This window comes from Coenobita brevimanus, chromosome 79 (assembly GCF_032717465.1).
Source record: "Coenobita brevimanus isolate Jiangsu-jjx chromosome 79, ASM3271746v2, whole genome shotgun sequence".
Classification (NCBI taxonomy): domain Eukaryota; kingdom Metazoa; phylum Arthropoda; class Malacostraca; order Decapoda; family Coenobitidae; genus Coenobita; species Coenobita brevimanus.
Window position 1 is genome coordinate 10,148,746 of NC_137032.1, and position 22,178 is coordinate 10,170,923.

Below are 22,178 nucleotides of genomic sequence, written 5' to 3' on the forward strand. Positions count from 1 at the left end.
GTCCTCTCTTCTTAATTTGATGAAAGATCCCAAGGACGAAACAATGGATTATTGACGTCCTATACACATTATGTATCCAATACACAGACTTTTGTTTAAGCACCATTAAGACCCAGGTTGTAACCACACACAGATAATTATGTGGTGTCCCTTGAAGTATTATAATCCTTCTAGTCCCGGCTGATTGTTACACGCAGCCGCTCGGTTGAGGCATCTTTCTTGGTGAGACAGTCAGCCAGTTGTTGTGATGTATCCACCCAAGACACTTCATCAATCTCCCCTCGCTCCAACATGTCTTGTAATACAGCAATATCAATGCGCAATCTTCTGTCTTCTACACTCCTACAGGAGTAAAGGGCGTCCACCAAACTCTTGTTATCGACGAAACACGATCTTGAAATCTCCACATCCAGAAACCTCACGCAATATGTTGGCGAGATATACAGCAGTTTCAGCACATTCAAGCAGCACCAACGTTTCAACAGATAAAGTAGATTTGACGATCCGCCTGATCTTTCTAGTCTGCCAGAATATGGGACATCTCGCCTCACTAGCATCTCGTAGGTAGATCACAAAGCCTCCCTGAGACCCATTCCCTACAAGGTTGGCAAATGAGGTATCCGAAAAGCACTCTACATAACATTCATCGAGTGGCCCCATTTTTGGAATGTATAGCTTCATGTTGTCAGTCTTCACTCTTGCAATCGCCTTGTTGAGCCTATACAAATCTGCAACAGTAGCTCAGTTGCTAGTCATACTCAACTCACACACATCAAAGGCAATATATGGTCGAGTGTGTGTGGAAATCCAATTCAGTTGCCCAATTAACGCTCGGTACTCAGTTTTCTCAGACTCAGACAGCTCTCCTGATTTTACTGTTACGACGTACACAATGTCTGCTCAGCGTGACTGGTTTCAAAGACGAAGCGTACTGGAACTGGTCAAGCGTTATGCTGCCATCGCCATTGGAGAAGACACTTAAACCAAAGTATTTGAAAGCTTTTGATTCCGAACTGCCGATGAGGAATATTTGGCTCAAATGGTTTATCACTTGCTGCTCGAACTCACGTGTACCAACCCAAAGGAAATCATCGACATAAATGCATATAATGCCTTTGATCTTGCCATTATTACTTCAAGAGAACAGTGCTGAATCCAATGATAACACTTTAGCTCCGAGACTCAAGAACTGATCTTAAACGCGCAGGTACCAATGCCTAGCAGCATCACAAAGGCCGTAAACCGTTTTCCTTAGTCTCCACAGCTTACCGTTTGCATATTCAGCCGGAGGATGTAAATGAACAATTCGCTCAATGTCGTTACCTTGCAGATAAGCAGCTTTCACGTCCATAGAGTGGCAATCCCATTGGTTGGTGGAGGCAAAAGAAAGTGCCAAACGCACAGCCTCTTTTGAGCATGTAGGAGAGTCTTTCCAGAGATCCACTACCGTATGTCTTCCTAAAATCCTCTGGCGACTAAACGGGCTTGAACAATCGGCTTCTTGTTTTTCATTTTTTCCGTCACAACCTATCGAACCATTATGGCATCTTGCCCAACATCATCTACTTCTTCATACACATCATTATCTTGCCAGTTTGTAATTTCTTTTTCCTTGGAGCATAATACGTCCTCAGAGTTGAAAAGAACAAGCATCTCTGCTTCATCATCAACTACTTCCCATGTGCTAATCATTTTGCAGATCCACCCAATCAATATTGCCATCAGAGTCCCTCTTCAAATTGTAGCAATGTTTGAACTTTCCAGTGGCTTTACCCGCCCGACTCACAATCCTTCCAGTCACCAACTCTCCAGTTTCTGAATGTATTCCCTTTATACGTTGACCAACAGAAACCTTGGGAGGTTCCTTACCCGGAAGAGAAACTGTGGGAGGCTGATCATCCAGAATTTCACCAGTTTCCAACTCATCATCCGGTGGATAGTCATTCAGTACTTGCGAAGAATCGTCATTAGGCTTCTCTTGGACTACACTGTTCTTCTCATAACTACTGACGCTTTCTCCAACTGTAGTATTTCGTTCTGGAGAACGTGCTAGACGACACACGTGCACTCGCACGAAGACACCACCATGTCTCTCCAGAATTTGTTTTCAGTCTCTGCCTATTACAATTCCAGGACCATGCCATTCATGACTGTCATTTCTTTTGTAGACGACCTCACCTCCATTTTGGATGTCGTTTAAGTCACTCGAACATATGTTGTGCCGCAGAGCCCTAGCCAAACATTCCCCTAATTCAGTCTTTATAAATTCGTCTTGCTATATAAAGAGCATTCAAATTGTCCCTCACAATTTTCGATGGTGATGTAGGTTCCAAGGCTAGAGGATTATTTGCATTCATATTAGGCAGGCCAGGGTTTTGACCAAAAACAAGTTGGTTAGGAGAAAAACATGCATAGTTCGTGAGAGCATTTCTTGCCGATACTGCCCAAGCCAAGGCCACATCCAAGTCACACTGGGTATCAGCCATTATCTTCCTAACAATGTCACCTGTGACTGCATTTTGATGCTCACATACTCCGTTGCTCCATGGACTCTCTGCAGTCGTCATGATCTTGATATTAACCCGCCCCATCCCGTCGACATATGGGTACGTTGCAACGATTTGCATTTGCCAGTCCCGGTGACGTACCAGTACGTCGTGCAATTGCAAGGTACCTAATTTGCACAATTTTCAATTTTCGCACCTGATTTTTCGTATGTATACACGGGACACCTTCCTCTATTCCTGTACAAGATACCAAGCAGGGACAATGCCTTACACTGCATAACCTCCCCCCTCCCCCCCTCACGCCATTGTCTTGGCAAAGGACCTGTTACCAGTGACCTGGCAAGTAAAGTTATTCAGGGCCAGAGTGATTCCCCAATCGATGACAATGTGGAGGACAATGTTTACATAGCATTAGAAGAAGAAACAGCCAGAAATAATGATCAGGTAGTGTGGCAAAAATAGGTCAGGTATGGTGATTAGTTAGTGAGTGAAACAATGCTTATAATGCCTTTATTACTGCTTGAAAACCAATATACTGTCATACTACATATACATTCGTACCAAGTAAATAAATAAATACCGTTTATGAGTGGATAAAATAGTTACCCTCCCATAGAACTCGTTTTCTTTGGTGCCAGCATGTTAGAAAACCCACTCAGGTAAGGAGGAACTCCTACCTGGATTGGGCACTTTAAACCTCAGGTGAGCGATTTCTCTATGAATTTTCGATGTTTCTCACCAAAAGTGAAGGTTTTAGCCAAAAAAAATTTTTTTTCGAAAATACCTCGGGACTGGGGGATGTCGGAGGTGCGGAAAACCTCGGGACGTGACGGGTTAAAGGCCTCTCCCAATGATCGCATTTCAGCATTGTTAATTCACACCCATTATCTGTAAGAATTTTTCCAGGTGCACCAAACAGAACAATCCAGCTCTAATGGTGGTCGCACATTTGTCTGCAATTACTATCGCGGTGTAGTACTTGGCCGCCAAATCAACAAGGACTAAGAAATAATGCCTTCCCCAAGCTTTCAAATCCACAGCTATGGGTTCGTTAAACATAGAAGTCATGGGCAAACTGACTACGGGTCGGGGCTTAGCTCTCTTGTACCTACAACAAACTGTACATGCATCAGATACATCCTTGATAGCTTGCTCCAATTCTGAACTTAATTCCAGCATCAGCAATAAGTCTGACTAGTTTAGCAAACGTTGGGTGTCCAAATTGCCGGTGAAGCTTCAGAGCCGTTTTGTCTACATCACCCCCAAGAGATGCCAGTGCGATCGTTTCACAAAACTCTCGGCCTAGTCACAGAGAAATTGGAAGCAAGTAATGGCGTGAAGATGAGGACTTCAAATTAACGATTGTTCCACAAATTTTGACACGGTCACTTTCAAAATTAATCACCATTTTTGCTTTTTTCATGGAAAATTTGCTCAGCAGCAAGGGAATATTGCAGCTCACCGCATCAGTCACAATGGTTGCATGCATATTTATAATGTAGCAGGGCAAAGTAACACTTTTGAGGGAAGAAACTTTGCCGCCATCAGCGAAAGTAAACGCTGAGGATGATTTTTCTTCTATTATAGCTTCACGTTCGTAATCACTGAGCTCACTTAGATAGCAAATGATCCATTCAACCCCACATACATTTGTAGAACACCCTGTGTCTAGAACAGCACATCCCTTAGATTCTTTTACTAGCGTCTGTAATTTACCTCTACTAGCGGTATCATCCGCATAGCCCATAAATAATGAAAGATGCACCGTTTCATAATTTTCTTCTCGGCTGCCTTTATTTTCGTATGCATCTGGACAGTCACGTGCCCAAATGAAATCGAGAATCGCATACTAAACACCTCGACACCTTACCATCAGGCCCAAGCAGGTTCTGCCTCCTGCTGGTGGATGAGCATTGGGAAAACCTAGCAGACACAGGTGAACGGCCTTGATCACGTACTGCACCACGCCTAAACTTTGTCCTTCCTCGTCGAGTACCCCTAACGTAAAACGTTTCCTCACCCCCGACTTCGTCACTCCAAAAAACTGGTTCACTCTTCACCTCACTGGCAGACACCGATGTATCGTTCTGCCCGCAAATTTCCCCAGCGAAAATACGATTCAGGCCAGGTTTCATATTTTCATAAGTTACCTCAGTTATCGCTAACATCACTAGTTGTTGCTCACTATCTGAAAGTTTGCATGAAGCCAGAAGCATAAAAGCCATCACAGATTTCGATTGTTGCATGTCCTGCTTCGTAAATTTGAAATAAACATGCTCGAATTCTGCCACGAACTTACGAACGTTCATATCACCAGGTCTTCTAAAGTTGTACAATTCATGAAAAGCTGCAAACTGCCAACGTTCTTTGTCCACGAGAAATAAACCGTCTAATTTGTTCAACAAGGTCTAAACACCATTATTTTGTTTCAGATCAGCAGCGTCAATTTCTGACGACGCCACCCTCGCTCTTCCTGACAATGAAAGGTGAATGGCTAGAGCTTGCTTCTTTTTCGGTAAGTCCGTCAGTTCGCACCATATGTTGATGTCCTTCTTCCAGCTCTCATAGGCAGAATCATTTTCAAGTTTTGGAGGCCACTTAGTTAAGCACGACGCCATTATGCTAGAACCACGCTCTGCTACCAGTATTGGAATGAGAAACAATCGAACTCACCGGCCTCACACCTCCAAGTGAGCGGGCTCCGCCTACATACCGCAAGACCCTCCCAATGACGTCACCACTCGGAACATAAAAAGTGCGTGCGCACATACACACTAACAGCAATATCCACTAACAAATATGATGCTAGTCACGAACAGGTGTTATGGAACTGATGTAAAGCTACGCTATTGTCTTCTGCCACTGAGCTGCATGAAATAAGCTGCAAGAGGACATTAATCACTATGATGCTAGTCACGAAGAAGTGCTTTGGAAAGGATGTAGAGCCATAGTAATGTCACAGACTGCCACTGAGCTAGCATAAAATAAACTGTAAAACGAGAAAAATCTTTGGCAAGTCAGGTAGAAGGAGTACAGTAGCTTTTGTCTGTAATAGTTGTATCAATATTTTTGCTTTCATATATAAGTATTAACTATATTTCTCATTATCTTTTTATCTTATCTACCTGCAGTGTATGTATATATCATAACTTAAGTCAGACTTACTTTTAGCACATCTAAAGATTCACATAGCAACATAGCATTATATAGCTTGCCTCATAGGCATCAGCATCGAACATTTGATTGCGTAGCCAGCCTTCATTCCCACACCCCACTGTGAGCTTAGAGCCGGCAGTAATAGCGTGGGGATAGCAAGACGTATTTCACGAGCACTTGGACTTATATCGTGTAACCCTTGTACGGTCAACGGCAACGTTCGCTCGCCTCCCCTGCCGCTCTATCATCTCTGAGATTCAGACTCGTGAATGCGAAGCAATGGACACAGGTGCATTGTATCGCAAACAGATGGCGTGGTGGGATGTGGGGTTGGGAGAGAGGTGAAGGAGGATGAAGGGCGGGGGCCCATACGGATTAAAGGTATGCGAACCAAAAGTAGTCAGATAAGACAATGAAATGTAAAAAGATGAAAATCATATGAAGTATAATTATATTGTACTGAAACTACACTGCTATGGGAATGGTGGCGGGTTACTGGATAACATGGAACGAGTTGATAGCGAATCTCATCGGTCCTTCTTCTGTCTTCTTGCGTATGCAGCTCTCTTACTCTCTGTAACGCCAGCGCTCTCAAGCTTTCATACTCATTCTACTCCCATTCTCTCTCTCTCTCTCTCTCTCTCTCTGTACTTCATATGATTTTCATCTTTTTACATTTCATTGTCTTATCTGACTACTTTTGGTTCGCATACCTTTAATCCGCATGCCCCACCGCCCTTCATCCTCCTTCACCTCTCTCCCAATCCCACATCCCACCACGCCATCTGTTTGCGATACTATGCACCTGTGTCCATTGCTTCGCATTCACGAGTCTGAATCTAAGAGATGATAGAGCGGCAGGGGAGGCGAGCGAACTTTTGCCGTTGACTGTACGTAACTGTAACATACTATCATAATAGTCAAATAATTATTTTGCTACACCAGACTTAATCTCCAGGCTATTAATTAATACACAGTAGTGAAGATATACTACCACACCAGTGTGCTATGAGTAAATAAGGAAGGAGAGGGAAACAAGGAAAATATCAGCAAGCGACACAGTGATCATCGGCAAGCCAGCTTCCTCAAACATCGAGAGGACGGACTATAAACATCGCAGTTACTCAACTCCTGCAAAGGTGCCAGGCCTGATCTGTGGTGTCTGGTACATGTCTTTTCTTGCACAGATCCTTTAATACTATTCCAACCCGAGTACGTCATTTTATACTTTACTCATGCTTCATCGAGGCGATTTATTCAGCACTTTGATAACAGACCTGGAGTTGAAAGGGTCAGTGAAGGCCCTTTCTAACTTCTCCATTTTTTCTACTATTACCTTCTGTTTTTCCCTATACAGTTCACTCAGTCACTTAAGTATGGTGACGCGTTTTTTAAATTTAGTCCTGCTATCTTTAGACAATTTTATGGTGCACTAGTAAGGCGTTGTATTTTTGCCTGACCTCACTTTGTTGTTTCATGGTTCCCTTTGTAGGGGTCTCATGGCTTCCTAGGAGCTAGCCGCAACCCGAAGGCATTCCCTAAGGTCTCGGCGTGTTTATGTGTGTAGAGAACATTTTTTGTGTGAGGCAGGGGCTGTAAAGTAATGTGTTCAGTATTGTCGGTATAATATTTGCGTCAGTGGCATGCTGGACTGGGTACCTGAAAGTGTTCTGGTCGGGGGTGGTTTGTTATTGACCCTCTCGTGTTGAGGATTATTAAGGCTGTATTTTACCCCTACAGTATTGCGGGAGTTTGAGTGATGTATGGATGAATGTCTAACCTATTTCACCGGGTATGCTGTTCGTAGTTCTTCATTTTTAGAATGTTTTCTCCTGTTTTGTGGATCATATCTCACTGCATCCATAGGAGGGAAAAAAGGTCATGATGAAAGCGATGATGATGATGATGATGATGATGATGATGATGGCGCTACCACAGAGAAAGGTCAGTTGGTTTTAACGTTTCCATTTTCAAGCAAAAATGTCTGGTGTTGTACAAGTTATTTATACAAGATCTTTGGACAGTGGATTCATGCAGTGTTGGTGCATAGATATTGCTAGTCAAGTGACGTGTTAAGGCTCTAGTATCGACGCAGTAACTGTTGAAGGATATTACCTAGCCGTGACAGCCCCAGTGGAGCGTGTGAGTGTGGATGTATACAAAAGTCACAACAAACTACCTGAAAATCAAAATGAGCCCAGACGAGCTCAAAGTACTGTTTGAGGAGCAGAGCCAAGAATACAACAACGTGCTGCAAGCCTTCGTAGCGGAGCTTCGTAGCTTGAAGGAAGCTAGTGAGAATAAACTATATGATTGTCAAAAGTCTAAAATATTCACAGAAGGATATGGAGAAACAAAGAGTGCAAGTAAAAGATCTGAGTGAGGAAAACAAAAACCAAGCTTTAGAAATAAACGGTGAGGAAGTTCGTGACTGATGAACTGCAGCAAAAAGCAAGTGGTTTTGAAGATTATACCAAACGTACAAATAATAGAATTGATGGCATAGAAGAAACAGGAGAAAACGCTGAACAGACACAAGTGAGAGTAGAGAAACTTCTGTATGATAAGCTGAACCTAAACTATGTGCAATTGACGAAGGCGCATAGAGTAGGAAAGAAGGCAGGGATGCACCGCACTCTCATCGCGACCGTGGGGAATGTGCAAGACAAACAAATCATGAAAAACTTCTCCAAGTTGCAGGGAAGAAAAATCTACCTCGATGATGACCTACGTCCAGCTTCGGTTTAGGTTGGAAAGAAACTATCCCCCAAAACTAAAAGAGGCCCGGAATCAAGGGAAGATCGCCTTCTCTAGGAATCCGCCTAGCAATCAAGGATCGAGGATCACAACGGCAACCGCATAACAACGGCGGTGGCGGAGGCGACGACAGCAGCAGCAGCGGCGACAGAAACAGCAACAGCAGCAGCAACAGCAACAGCTACAACAACAATAATAACAACAGCTGCAGCAACGACAACAACAGTAACAACAATAGCAGCGGCAGCATGAGCAACAACAGCAATAACAATAACAACAGGTATGACGAAAATTGCGGTAACGGCAGAGGTGATGGTGGATGTGGGCGGAGCACAGGTGCCTGCAGGCGACAAGAGGGTGATTTAGTACAGGAGGAACGGACCAGTGGCCACGTCAGCCGTGAGGGCCACACTTCCCATCCCCCACCCCTTCCTTCCCCTCAACATCTCGTGACAGCTCGCCTAGAGGTGGTAGGCACCATAATCTGCGATCATCGCAGAGGAAAGTACAGGAAAATTGGATAGTGTGTAATTTTGTATTGGACTGTTCTATTACTCAAATCATGTTCCACTTTCCTTTTAGCGATGTTGGAGATGTGGGATTTCGTCTGTTACGCAAGAGATGTGGGGTTTCATCTGTTATGCAATATACGTTTTACGCAGGAAGTCTTATCTAGTCTTGAATATGATAATTCTTTAAACAAAAACATGAATATAATAGTATTGGTCCTGTAGATATCGGATTACCTAGCACAAATTCGAAATGTACATACATCGATGGCAATGTGGCAACTGTACATCGATTTGTTTTTTAACATCGTGTTATTCAATATCAGGTCATGTCATGTAAATTTCGCAAAGTTTCACGTGGAGTTGCTGCAAGATGCCAGTTTTTGTGATGTGATTGGTTTGTGCGAGACATCTTAATGACGATGTCTAACAGCTGTTCCTGCTGGATAAGTATACGTTGTTCACTAACAACTGCAGGGGTAATAAGGGCAGCATTTACTTGAGAGGAGCATGTGGAGTGACATGGAGGGACAGGTTGACGAATGGAGAAGTGAAGGAACGTTGTGGGGTGGATGTGGATGTGGTTGAGAAGATAAGGAGAAATATACTGAGGTAGTTTGGACATGTGGAGAGAATGGAGAATGAAAGACTAAGAGAGTGTATGTAGGTGAGGTGGAGGGAGGGAGAGGGAGAGGTAGACCGAGGATGAGGTGGAGGGATGGAGTTGAGAGGTATATGAGGGAGGGGGGAGTGAGTTGGGGGGAGGGTAGTCAAATGGTGGGTGACAGAGCGACTTGGAGGTGTTTTGTCTGCGGCCACCCCTTGCGGGATTAGGGCGTCGGGCTATAGATAGATAGACAGATTTGCTTATTTCTGAGGAACGGCTGTTTCTTGTGAGGTATGTTTATATATTTTATGATGGAGCATTTAGAAACCTTCTTTATAAAAGCTGAATGTAATTTCAGTAAGATAATATTTTCGGTATAGCTTAAAGAAAGGATTTAGAATCTCACCGTTTTTTAAATACTTTTGAAGGTATTTTGGAGAAAAAATCTGAAAGGATTCCAGGTATTATTATGGGGGATTATTATGCCGACATCCTAAGATACGATACAGGGCGGTTTGTAAATTATTATAATTATCTTAGACTGTTCTACATGCATGGCTTCACCCCACTCATCACCAAACCAACTAAGGTGTGTGGCAATGCTGCCACTCTTCCTAATAATAATATTTGGTGCAACGTACCAGACAGTCATTTTTTGTTTTTTTTTAAGTTTTACGCAGTTTCTCCTTTTTTCAATAAGGACTAAGGAGTTGCCCCTGGAAAGAGGGGCACTTTATGACTTTATGACCGGATGCCCTTCCTGATGTCTACCAACGACCCTTGGGTGGACTTGAACATGTGACCCTTCGGCCAGATCGCTCTAAAGCCCCTGTCACACATACCCAACTCAAAGGCAGACTGCGGCACGACTCAAGGTCGTGTCCTAGTTGGCTCCCACACCTCCCGACTGGCCCTGAATCTGCTCTGCTCATGATTGCCTAACGACAGCGTCAGGACTGCCTCACGACTGGTCGTGACATCCTCAGGAACGCAACAAGATCACGTGGCGTCCATGAGGCGACGGAGCTACCAGTCTTCAAATTTGAAATATAACAAATTTTTGTCAGCCACGACCGTGACACAACCGCCCACGAACGCAAGACGACTTCGTGATGCATTTGGGGAATGCACCATGACCCCCCCAGGACACCCCCACGACCCCCCACAACCGACCCATGGGGTGGGGCATTACACCTGAACCACCAATGACACCCAGTGTGGGGTGGGGCATCACACATAGACCACCAATGACACCCAGCATGGGGCGGGGCATCACACCTAGACCACCAATGACACCCAGTGTGGGGTGGGGCATCACACCTGGACCACCAATGACACTCAGAGCATCACCATGGACCTCTCCTGTGTCTAGTCAGTTGATGAGGGACACACAGTCATAATGTTTTTTTTTTTTGTCAGCAACAGCATCATAACATGCAACAACTGCATCATGACGCATCCAATTGAGTTAAGACTGCTTCATGACCGACATATGACACTCCCGACTGCAACACAACTGTGACATGACTTTTGGCAAGTAGTGAGGCGGCCACGATTTTTTAACGCATGCATTAAAAAATCATGAGGTCCGACGAGTCGTCCCAGCAGCTCATGAGCGCCCTAAAGAGTCTGGGCTTTGTCAATGAATCAAGGGACGATTGATGAAAAAATGCATTATGCCCTTGAGTCGCACCGCGGTCGGCCCTTGAGTCGTTTGTGTGTGACAGGGGCTTAAACCACTGAACCATGGCTGCTATGACCAGCTAGGTGACAGGAGAGCACTACCTCTCTTGGCAGGGCAGCTTACCCGGGTGCGGCGTAACCTCACGACTCTTTGGTCTCAGTCTGGTCTCTACCACTGAGCCACTATGCCCCTGAATTTCTCTAAAAGGATCTAACACAGATATCAGGCGGTCCACCTTATGTGCTCCTTGGTTTAACCCGCCGCATCCCACTGACGTGAATATACGTCCACACGTTTTGTCACTGCCACTCCCGTTGAAGTATATAAACCGAATCAATTGCAAGGTCCCTAATTTGCACAATTTTCAATTTTTGCCTGTGATTTTTGGTACGTATACTGTACACGGGACACCTTCCTCTACAAGATGCCAGGCAGGGACAATGCCTTACCCTGCATGACCTCCCCCCCCTTGCACGCCATTGTCTCGGCAATTCACCTGTTACCAGAGTAAAGACATGTCTTGCCATAATATGAAATTCAGGGCCAGAGTGATATTCCCAATCGATGACAATGTTGAGGACAAAGTTTATGTAGCATTAGAGGAAGAAATAGTCAGAAATGATGATCAGGTAATGCCATCAAAAAAGGTCAGGTATGTTGATGTGTTTGGTGAGTGAAACAATGCTTATATTGCCTATAATACTGTGTGAAAACCAATATACTCTACATATAAATTCGTATCAAATAAATAAATAACATTTATAAGTGGTGTGGAATAGTTACCCTCCCAAAGAACTCGTTTTCTTTGGAGCAGCCCGATAGAAAACCCAGTAAGGTTAGCAGTACTGCTACCTGTATTGAGTATTTTAAACCTCAGGTGAGCGATTTCTCTATGAATTTTCGATGTTTCTCACCAAAAGTGGAGGTTTGAGCCAAATTTTTTTTTTTTTTCCAAAATTGGTCGGGACTGGAGGGGAGACAGTGGAGGAAAAGTGGTCGGGACAGGGCGGGTTAAATGGGCGAATAAATTCATGACTGATGTCACTGGTCACTTCCCCATTACTACAGGGTATGTCCCTGAAAATACAAAAACAAATGTGTAATGACCAATATGCCACGATAAAGTACAGGCTTAAAGGTAGGCTAGTGAAAAAGATGCTAATTTCTGTTGCTTACTAAGCGAAACAAATTGGGAATCAATGATATCGGAAATATCTTGTAGCAATTGCTTTGAAAAACTGAATGATATACTGTGTAAAACAACGATGAGTGTTATCCAGTTTTGGAAAGGAAGGTTAAAAGCAAGTATTTAAACAACCCTTGGATTGCAAATGGTATTAGAAATTCGATTAAACAAAGAATATTATACAAGAAATACTTCAAAATGCCCATCACTAATGGAGAAGAAAACAGAAGACATAGAAATGCACTAAATAAGGTAATAAAAACAGTCAAATAACCTTTTGCATACTCAATATGGCTTTTAGGTCTAGCTGCAATTCAGAGATGTGTGTAGTTTAAGCTTTATTCAGATATTGTACACAATTTTGACAGGTAACATGATTTTAGATGTGTTTTTGGATTTAAGTAGAGCATTTGATTGTGTGGACCATACGATTTTGAAAAGCAAGTTGAGAAGATACAGGATACGGAATACAGAATGCAACTGGCTATGCAGTAATCTTTCCAATCGTTTACAGCATGTGCTATTTAAAGAGTTTGAATGAAATTTTCATGTCCTAAGGACAGGTATACCTCAAGGGTCAATTTTGGTACCTCTGCTCTTCATACTTTAAATGAATCATGTTTCCAATGCTGTTACTAGAGGGCAAGTGATGTTATGCTGATTACACTTCTTTTTATTTTTCTGGTTTTGATCGTAATAATGACAAATCCGTGGTAAATAATAAGTTGTTTAGACTCAATACATGGTTTATATAAATTAAATTAATTGTAAATGATAATACGAGATGTATGCTTTTTAAAAGGAAAACTTTTGTGATTGGCAACTGATGATAATAAATAATTCCGAAACTGAGCAAGTAAATGACTATATTTTTACGATTGAGAATTGATCACAAACTACTGTAGTTTAGAAGTCGCATGTAAATTGCTTAAGGAGCATATTATCTGGCCTTGTCGGAATTATTTCCAGATTTCATGTTAAGCTTACCCAACATGCACTACATCTCATATTTTAGCATTATTTTTCCTAACCTTCTGCATGGAAATATTTTCTGGCCTTCTACTTGCAAAACTGTTCTTCACCCCATTCAATTAATGCAAAAGAAACTTGTACGAATTATGACTTTTAACAACAGATATTCACATACCTAACCTTTGGTTAGACAACTAAAAATTCTTGATTTTGATGACACAGTCAACTGTTGTTTGGTTTTATTTGTTCATAAAATTAGGAATGGCATAATTTTTTCTGAAATTTCATTTCAGACAGAAGTAAACAATCGCTATCTGTTAAGACATCGAAATTTGCTACAAATACTCCTAGTGACCTTAAGACAGGCACAGCTTTCATTCCATTATAAAAGTTGTTAGCTCTGGAAATTACTGTCAGTTGAAATGAAAGATACTTCTTCTCTGTGCAGCTTTAAGAAAAATGTAAAACTATATTTTCTAGAACAGTATCAAAAGAATGTCATAAAGCTGTTTTTTTTTTCTTTTTCTAAATTTTAATCCTGTTACTGCATAAATCTTTTACGTACCGTAAATGTGGTAAATAATATATTTTAGTGTATTTATAACTAGTACCAACTAACTTTGATTATATAATGAGGAGTCTCATAACTCAAGTTAATGGACTCGGCTCTGTTTTTTTTTTGTTAATGAAATTGTAAGTTGTTTATATTGAACTAATAAAACTTTGAATACGAATAGTAATATATATATATATATATATATATATATATATATATATATATATATATATATATATATATATATATATATATATATATTGTTACGGAACAGAGAAAGATAATGTACACTTTAAGAGAGAATACTAAAAAAATCACTACTGTCCCGTAAAGTTCCAGGTTCAAAACAAAAGAGTTAGGTAAAATTACAAGTTAAAGTTTAATGCTCAAACTAACAACAAAACATTCAGGACTCATAAGGATAATGTAATGGCAAAAACAGGTTAAATATATGGTTAACTGCAATAGCCTCTATTAACACGAAATTAGCATGAGTAAATTAATCTAAGTCAGCCCTGATGAAATGAAAAACACTGGGTAATGCTCAGTTAATGCAAGATAAATAATTACAGATACAAACTATTATTACCACTGGCTGACAAAATGAATTCTACACAATTTACAAAAACTTTCCAGGCCTAAGAATTAACCTTATGCTATACAGTACAAGAACGAAATGCAATAACACTTATACTCAAATCACACAGCTGCTAGATGGTTGGAGACTTCCTGAGAAATTCACAATAATAATAACTGTACAGGGGAGATGCGAGCAAAATGAGGAGTAGATCTAAGTGACAATGATGCAGAGACTGAGCTCATTATATAGGGGCCAGCAGAGCTTGATACAACTTGTAAGAAGGACGCGCAAATGAAGCCATGGGGACAAAGAGATGAAAATCCCGCACTGAACAACAGAAAGGACGACTTACTCTACTATAACGGTAGAAGGGGGGGACTGAGGCAGAACACTCTCGTGATCAAACATGCAGCATACTGTGCGTTAAAATTACACAAAGGATGATGAAATCATAGGCTATGTAACACCTCCCCACAAAGATTACAAAGGAAATTTCTTATTACTCTAAAACAATCTGTCTAAAGTCTAGATAAACAATCTGCAATAACATTTTCTTTCCCCTTGACATGTTGTATGTCTAATGAATACTCCTGAAGAAGTAGACTCCATCTTGTCAATCTCTGATTTTTATCTTTAAACTTACTAAGGAATTTCAGTGGGTTATGATCGGTATAAATGACTATGGGGTCAAAACCAGAACACAAATAAAATGAAAAATGCTGTAAACCCAAAATCAAGGCCAAAAGCTCTTTCTCAATGGTTGAGTAGTTCTTTTGAGGTGGAGTGAACTTCTTACTGTAATAAGATACAGGATGTTCAATACCCTGATCATCCTCTTGCAGCAAAACAGCCCCAGCTCCTGTATCACTTGCATCAACAGCCATCTTAAAAGGCTTAGCAAAATTTGGAGTAGCGAGCACTGGCTGACTTAATAGAATAGCTTTAAGTTTGTTGAAAGAGGATTCACAGTTATCGGTCCAGACAAATTTAACTCCCTTTTTCAGTAGGTCTGTAAGTGGTGATATAAGAATAGAAAAGTTAAGAACAAATCTCCTGTAATAACCTACCATTCCCAAAAATCTCTGTAGCTCTTTCCTACTTTTAGGTCTGGGAAGATCACTTATAACCTGAACCTTAGCTGCTGGTGGTGCAACATGTCCATCACCAATTACGTACCCAAGGTACTGAACTTTAGCTTGACCAAACTCACACTTTGATAAATTAGCTACAAGATTAGCATGAACCAAACGCTCAAGAAATTTACTGACATGGCATAGGTGATCTTTCCAGTTCTCACTGAAGATTAATACATCATCAATATAAACAACACACCCTGCCAAACCCTCTGTTACAACATTCATGAGCTTCTGAAATGTGGCTGGTGCATTCTTCATGCCATATGGCATTACAGAACATGCAAAAGTCTTTCCTAGTATTACAAAACATGAGATCTCCCTAGCACGTTCAGTCATAGGTACTTGCCAGTATCCCTTTAACAAATCAAACTTACTTATGTACCTAGCCTTTCCGATCTTGTCTATGCAATCTTCCACGCGAGGGAGAGGGTAAGTGTCTGTTTTGGTTATCTGATTAACACGTCTGTAGTCAATGCAAAGCCGCTGTGACCCACCTGGCTTAGGGACTAGAGTGACAGGAGAACTCCACTCGCTCTGACAGGGCTCAATCATCAGGTGGTCCAACAGGTAGCCAAGCTCCTTCTGGATGAGAAGAACTTTCACTGGGTTCACACGGTAAGGAGGCAGTTTAATTGGCTTTGCGTCTCCAACATCGGCATCATGCATCAACACAGTAGTTCTTCCTGGAGTGGCATGGAACACTTGCGGGTATTCCTGCAGTAATGCCGAAAACTCCTGCCTTTCCTCGGGAGGTAGATGAGAAAGCTTAGTCTGGAGATCATTCATGATATCAGGATTCTTCCCCCAACTATCACTCAGGCTCATGTTGCATGGGAGAGCTTCACTTGCAGACTCGGGTGGAACAGCTACAGTGCAGACTGGATTATTTTCGTCCCGCCTGTGATATAACTTTAGCATGTTGATGTGACATAGTTGCTTGTTCTTTCTACGATCTGGTGTGGCGATGACATAGTTGACATCACTGAGTTTCTTCTCCACGAAATAAGGACCACTAAACTTGACTTGAAGAGGTTGCCCATGTACTGGTAGCAGAATCAAAACCTGATCTCCTGGCTGAAAGTGGCGTAACCTGGACTTCTTATCATACCAAGTCTTCATCTTCTCCTGAGCAGCTCATAAATTCTCTCTCGCCAGCTGTAAAGCAGTGGACAGCCGTTCTTTGAACTTCATCACATACTCCAGCAGGTTGACGTCATCTTCCTCCGACAGCCAGCATTCCTTGAGTAGCTTAAGGGGTCCTCTTACTTCATGGCCAAACAGTAGTTCAAAAGGTGAGAAGCCCAGTGATTCATTTGGAGATTCTCTTGCGGCAAACACAACGAATGGAAGACCTTTATCCCAGTCTTTCTGATGTTCCAAACAGTATTTCTTGAGCATCGATTTGAGTGTTTGATGATATCTCTCCAACGCTCCTTGGGTCTGGGGATGGTAAGCTTGAAGACGTGATCTGGGTGATGCCCAACTCTTTCAGAGACTGCTTGAAAACATTCGACATGAAATTACTTCCCGGTCTGACTGTACCTCCTTGGGCAGACCAAACTTTGTGAAGAACCCTAGCATTTCCTTAACCACGTTCTTTGCTGAGATATTTCTAAGTGGAATGGCTTCAGGATAACGAGTAGCCATATCAATCAGGGTCAACACATAAGAAAATCCTGAAGAAGTCTTAGGAAGAGGGGCCCACAATATCCACCAACACACGGGTGAAAGGCGCCTCAAAAGGAGGAATGGGAACTAGAGGTGCAACCTTTTCGGTCTGATTACACTTCCCCACAACTTGATAGGTGTGACAAGACTTACAATACCAGGAAACATCCCTGAAGATACCTGGCCAGTAGAAGTGTTTCAAAATGCGTGCCACAGTCTTCCTCACTCCAAGGTGTCCTGCCAAACTGGAATCATGAGCCACTCTAATGATATCCTGCCTACAAACACGAGGGATGACAACTTGATGTACAACCTCCCATTCACAGTCGGCTGATGCTGTTGGGGTCTCCACTTCCTCATAAGTACTCCTGACTTTACATAATAACAAGTAGAAGCACCGGCTGACTCTTCTTCACTGTAAGCAGAGTTAGCTAAACCTTTCAACTCAGGGTCAGCAACCTGCAACTCAACCAACTCTTGACGAGACAAATTATCAACACTACGGGGTACTGCCTCATCTGGTGAGTGGTCCAAATTAGCAAGAAAAGTGTCAGCTAGGATAACATCATCATCATCATTATCCTCTAAATCACCAGTAACTTTAGACTTAGCCCTAGTGACAGCACATGCAGGGAACGCATCAGGGACATCACAATCCTGGGACGCAGCCACTGGCTCACTAGACAACTGAGGAGCTGGACACACTTGACTTCCACCAATATCATTTCCAAGTAAGAAAGTTACACCTGACATTGGGAGTGTCTCAACCAACCCAACCATAACGGAACCATTAACAAAACCAGACTCTAAATTCACTCTGCACAGAGGGACAGAGAAGTAATTATTTCCTACACCTTGTAAGATTACAGTTTCATCAGAGGAATTAACATTAGAGCCTAGAACACTGGTCAGCATAAGGGATTGGCAAGCACCTGTGTCACGATATATTTTTAACTGATTTCCTGTCATTACTGTCCAGAGGACTGACAAAACCATCAGACAGGAAATTAGCACATGAACTCTTGAGAGTGTCACCCACGTTACTGCTCAAAAGAGGAGCTCCATCATGAGAATTTAAGTTACCCCTCAAAGCAGGTTCAGTTAACTCAGTTAAAGAATTCTGGGAACTCTCAAGGATGGACACTAGACCAATTGACTGAATATTTAAAGACTCCTTTTTGTTCACATCACGCTGTCTCCTGAAACATTTCTCCGTAGTATGACCAAGCTTACTACAATAAGTACATTTACTTTTCTGAAATCTAGAGGTGAAGCTGGTATTTACTTCCTGAGAAACATCTCCTTTATTCTCTTTCCTGTTACCTGTACTCTGAGTAGAGGCAACGTACTTACTCTCAGCTTTCCCTTTTTCTTTAGAATATCTCTTGTGAGTGAGAACATATTCATCAGCTAAAACTTCAGCATCAGACAAATTATCTATTCTTCTCTCATCAAGATATAGGCTTACATCTTTATAAATACACCTCTTGAAGTCCTCCAGCAAAATCATCTGCTTAAATTTACCAAAATCAGAATCCACATTCTTAGAATTTTTAACCACTGCTCTAACAAATCTTCTTTGATTTTTGAGTACTCAACATGGGATTGCTTATCTTGCTTGTAAGTTGTCCTAAATTTTACTCTATAGGATTCAGGAACAAGCTCATAGGCCTTAAGAATCAAGCTCTTAACTACATCATAATTATCAGATTGATCCTGAGGCAAAGATGCATAAGTTACTTGAGCTTTACCGGTGAGAACAGTTTGAAGGAGTACTGGCCAATACTCCTTGGGCTAATTAAAACCTGTAGCTACCCTCTCAAACAACTGAAAATACTTAGTTAAATCAGATTCATTAAAAGGAGGGACAAGTTTAACATTTTTAGCCACATCAAAATCATCAGAGCTAGATGATCCAGTTCCACCTTGTTTCATGCGATACTCATGGTCTGCCTGAATCCTAGCAAGTTCAATTTGTGCCTGAGCCTTTACCTGTGCCTCTTGAATACGAGCATTTGCCTCCTTAACATCAGCCTCCTTAGCACGTGCTTGAAATTCAGCTTCCTTCACACGAGCCTCCTGCAGGGCTAGCTGTAACTTAGCTAATTCAATCTGCGTTTGCTCATTTGGAGGAGTTACATTAAACAAGCTTTCATTAATCATGTCAACAATTTGATCTTTAGAATGATGAGAGCGAACAGCAATTCCCAATTGTTGAGCAACGAGCTTAAGTTCATTCTTTGTTCTGTTTTCTATATCACACACTGTTTGCACATTTGACAAAAAATCTTTGGCTTCATCAAGTGTAGTAATAGTAGACATCATGAATAAGTAACAGTCACAAAATATCAAGCAATATCCTTATGATAATATCCTGAATATCCTGATATGAGGTCGCCAAATTTATTTTACGGAACAGAGAAAGATAATGTACACTTTAAGTGAGAATACTAAAAAATCACTACTGTCCCGTAAAGTTCCAGGTTCAAAACAAAAGAGTTAGGTAAAATTACAAGTTAAAGTTTAATGCTCAAACTAACAACAAAACATTCAGGACTCATAAGGATAATGTAATGGCAAAAACAGGTTAAATATATGGTTAACTGCAATAGCCTCTATTAACACGAAATTAGCATGAGTAAATTTATCTAAGTCAGCCCTGATGAAATGAAAAACACTGGGTAATGCTCAGTTAATGCAAGATAAATAATTACAGATACAAACTATTATTACCACTGGCTGACAAAATGAATTCTACACAATTTACAAAAACTTTCCAGGCTTAAGAATTAACCTTATGCTATACAGTACAAGAACAAAATGCAATAACACTTATACTCAAATCACACAGCTGCTAGATGGTTGGAGACTTCCTGAGAAATTCACAATAATAATAACTGCACGGGGGAGGACAGAGATGCGAGCAAAATGAGGAGTAGATCTAAGTGACAATGATGCAGAGACTGAGCTCATTATATAGGGGCCAGCAGAGCTTGATACAACTTGTAAGAAGGACGCGCAAATGAAGCCATGGGGACAAAGAGATGAAAATCCCGCACTGAACAACAGAAAGGACGACTTACTCTACTATAACGGTAGAAGGGGGGGACTGAGGCAGAACACGCTCGTGATCAAACATGCAGCATACTGTGCGTTAAAATTACACAAAGGATGATGAAATCATAGGCTATGTAACAATATATATATATATATATATATATATATATATATATATATATATTTATATATATATATATATATATATATATATATATATATTTATATATATATATATATATATATATATATATATATATATATTTATATATATATATATATATATATATATATATTTATATATATATATATATATATATATATATATATATATATATATATATATATATATATATATATATATATATATATATATATATATATGGAGGTACAGTGGTAGAGTGTGCGTTTTTGTACATGGGAGAACGAGGGTTCGCGCCCCGCCAGTGTAATAAGCTTTGGAAGCGTTCTTCCGGCCATGTACTGCTTTGGAGGACATAAGGGGTGCTTGCACCCAATCGGCATTGACGGGCCGATTACGCTTGGTTCACAGACTACACACACATATCCAAATCCACTCCAACATTACTCGTACAATCACACTCACAAGCAATTCTCATTGTACATACAATCTCTACCAGATATATATATATATATATATATATATATATATATATATATATATATATATATATATATATATATATATATAACACAAATTGTACAAGTGAAACTTATTTTTTCTCACGAAACTTGTTTCCAAATCCTTTTCCCACTTCTTTCTAAAACAAGGTTGATCCTCTCTGCTTATTCTGTTACAGCTCTTCCACCTTAACCTGCCCCACATTTCGTCCTTCTGCAACTTATATCACGTAGTTCAGTGATAAAGACAGTACAGCACTACGGCTCTACATCCTTTCCATAACACTTCCTCATTACTAGCACCGTAATCTAATGTAAATCTCTTGGAACAACTCAACATTTAATATAAAGGGTTGGCAGTTTTAGGCCAAGTTAAGGTAGAATGGATTGTTTCTTCTTTCAAACAATGTTATTAAACTTCAGATGACATCTCTGACAAAAAAGTGCTACTGAATGCTATTTTTAAGTTCTCTAATTCGGGAAGACTTGTAATTAAAATCTTCTATTCTTAGTTTGTCAAAAAATTGATATAAGAAAGAATGAAAATGAGAAAGAAGGAAGAAACAGACAAAGAAACACCGAAACGGTATGAAATGTTAATATAATCTCACCCTTCCATGAAATGCATGTGTGACGCAAAAATATGGGCGGTGGGTTTGAGTGGAGTCGAGACGAGCTAAGGAGTGATGGGCAGTGGTCTCCCTACAACGATCACTGTATGACTGAACTCACTGCCGACGACTGGGTTTTTGAGGTGTGGGATGACTAAGAATATTACATATTTGCGGTTTAATGGTACCCGAAAAAGCACACTTGTTTGAATAATGGGGTAATGATCTAGGGTGGATTAGCCCTTACCACGCTTCATTAGACGCTTTTCTTGGCAGATGATGAATGGTGTAGGAAGATATAATTACAGGTTATCTCTGTATTGCGTGGCGTCAGTATGGAGAAAGTTTAACGCTGGCAATCTCCCGCCCTCCCAGTTGAAGGTTCGGCCCTGATGTTAACTTAATATGGACTGGTACAGGTACAGAAACAGAATACTCGTACGTAACGGTGGTTGTGTAATTACTTCAGTCCGATTATCTTTTTTATTAAATGTGTATCATGTTATTTCCAGACTATATTCAGCTTGGGAGAAACTTTGCGAACAGGGTT

General features: G+C 41.0%; 1 protein-coding gene across 1 annotated transcript in view; it reads right to left on the reverse strand.

Annotated features, from left to right (window-relative positions):
* Positions 1-21,726, reverse strand: part of LOC145409020 (arylsulfatase B-like) — a 56,136-nt gene extending 34,410 nt beyond the window's left edge. The window contains exon 1 of the mRNA XM_080279589.1: positions 21,629-21,726. The gene's annotated coding sequence lies outside the window, so the exon portion shown is untranslated. The remainder of the gene's footprint in view (positions 1-21,628) is intronic.
* Between the last annotated feature and the right edge of the window lie 452 nt (positions 21,727-22,178).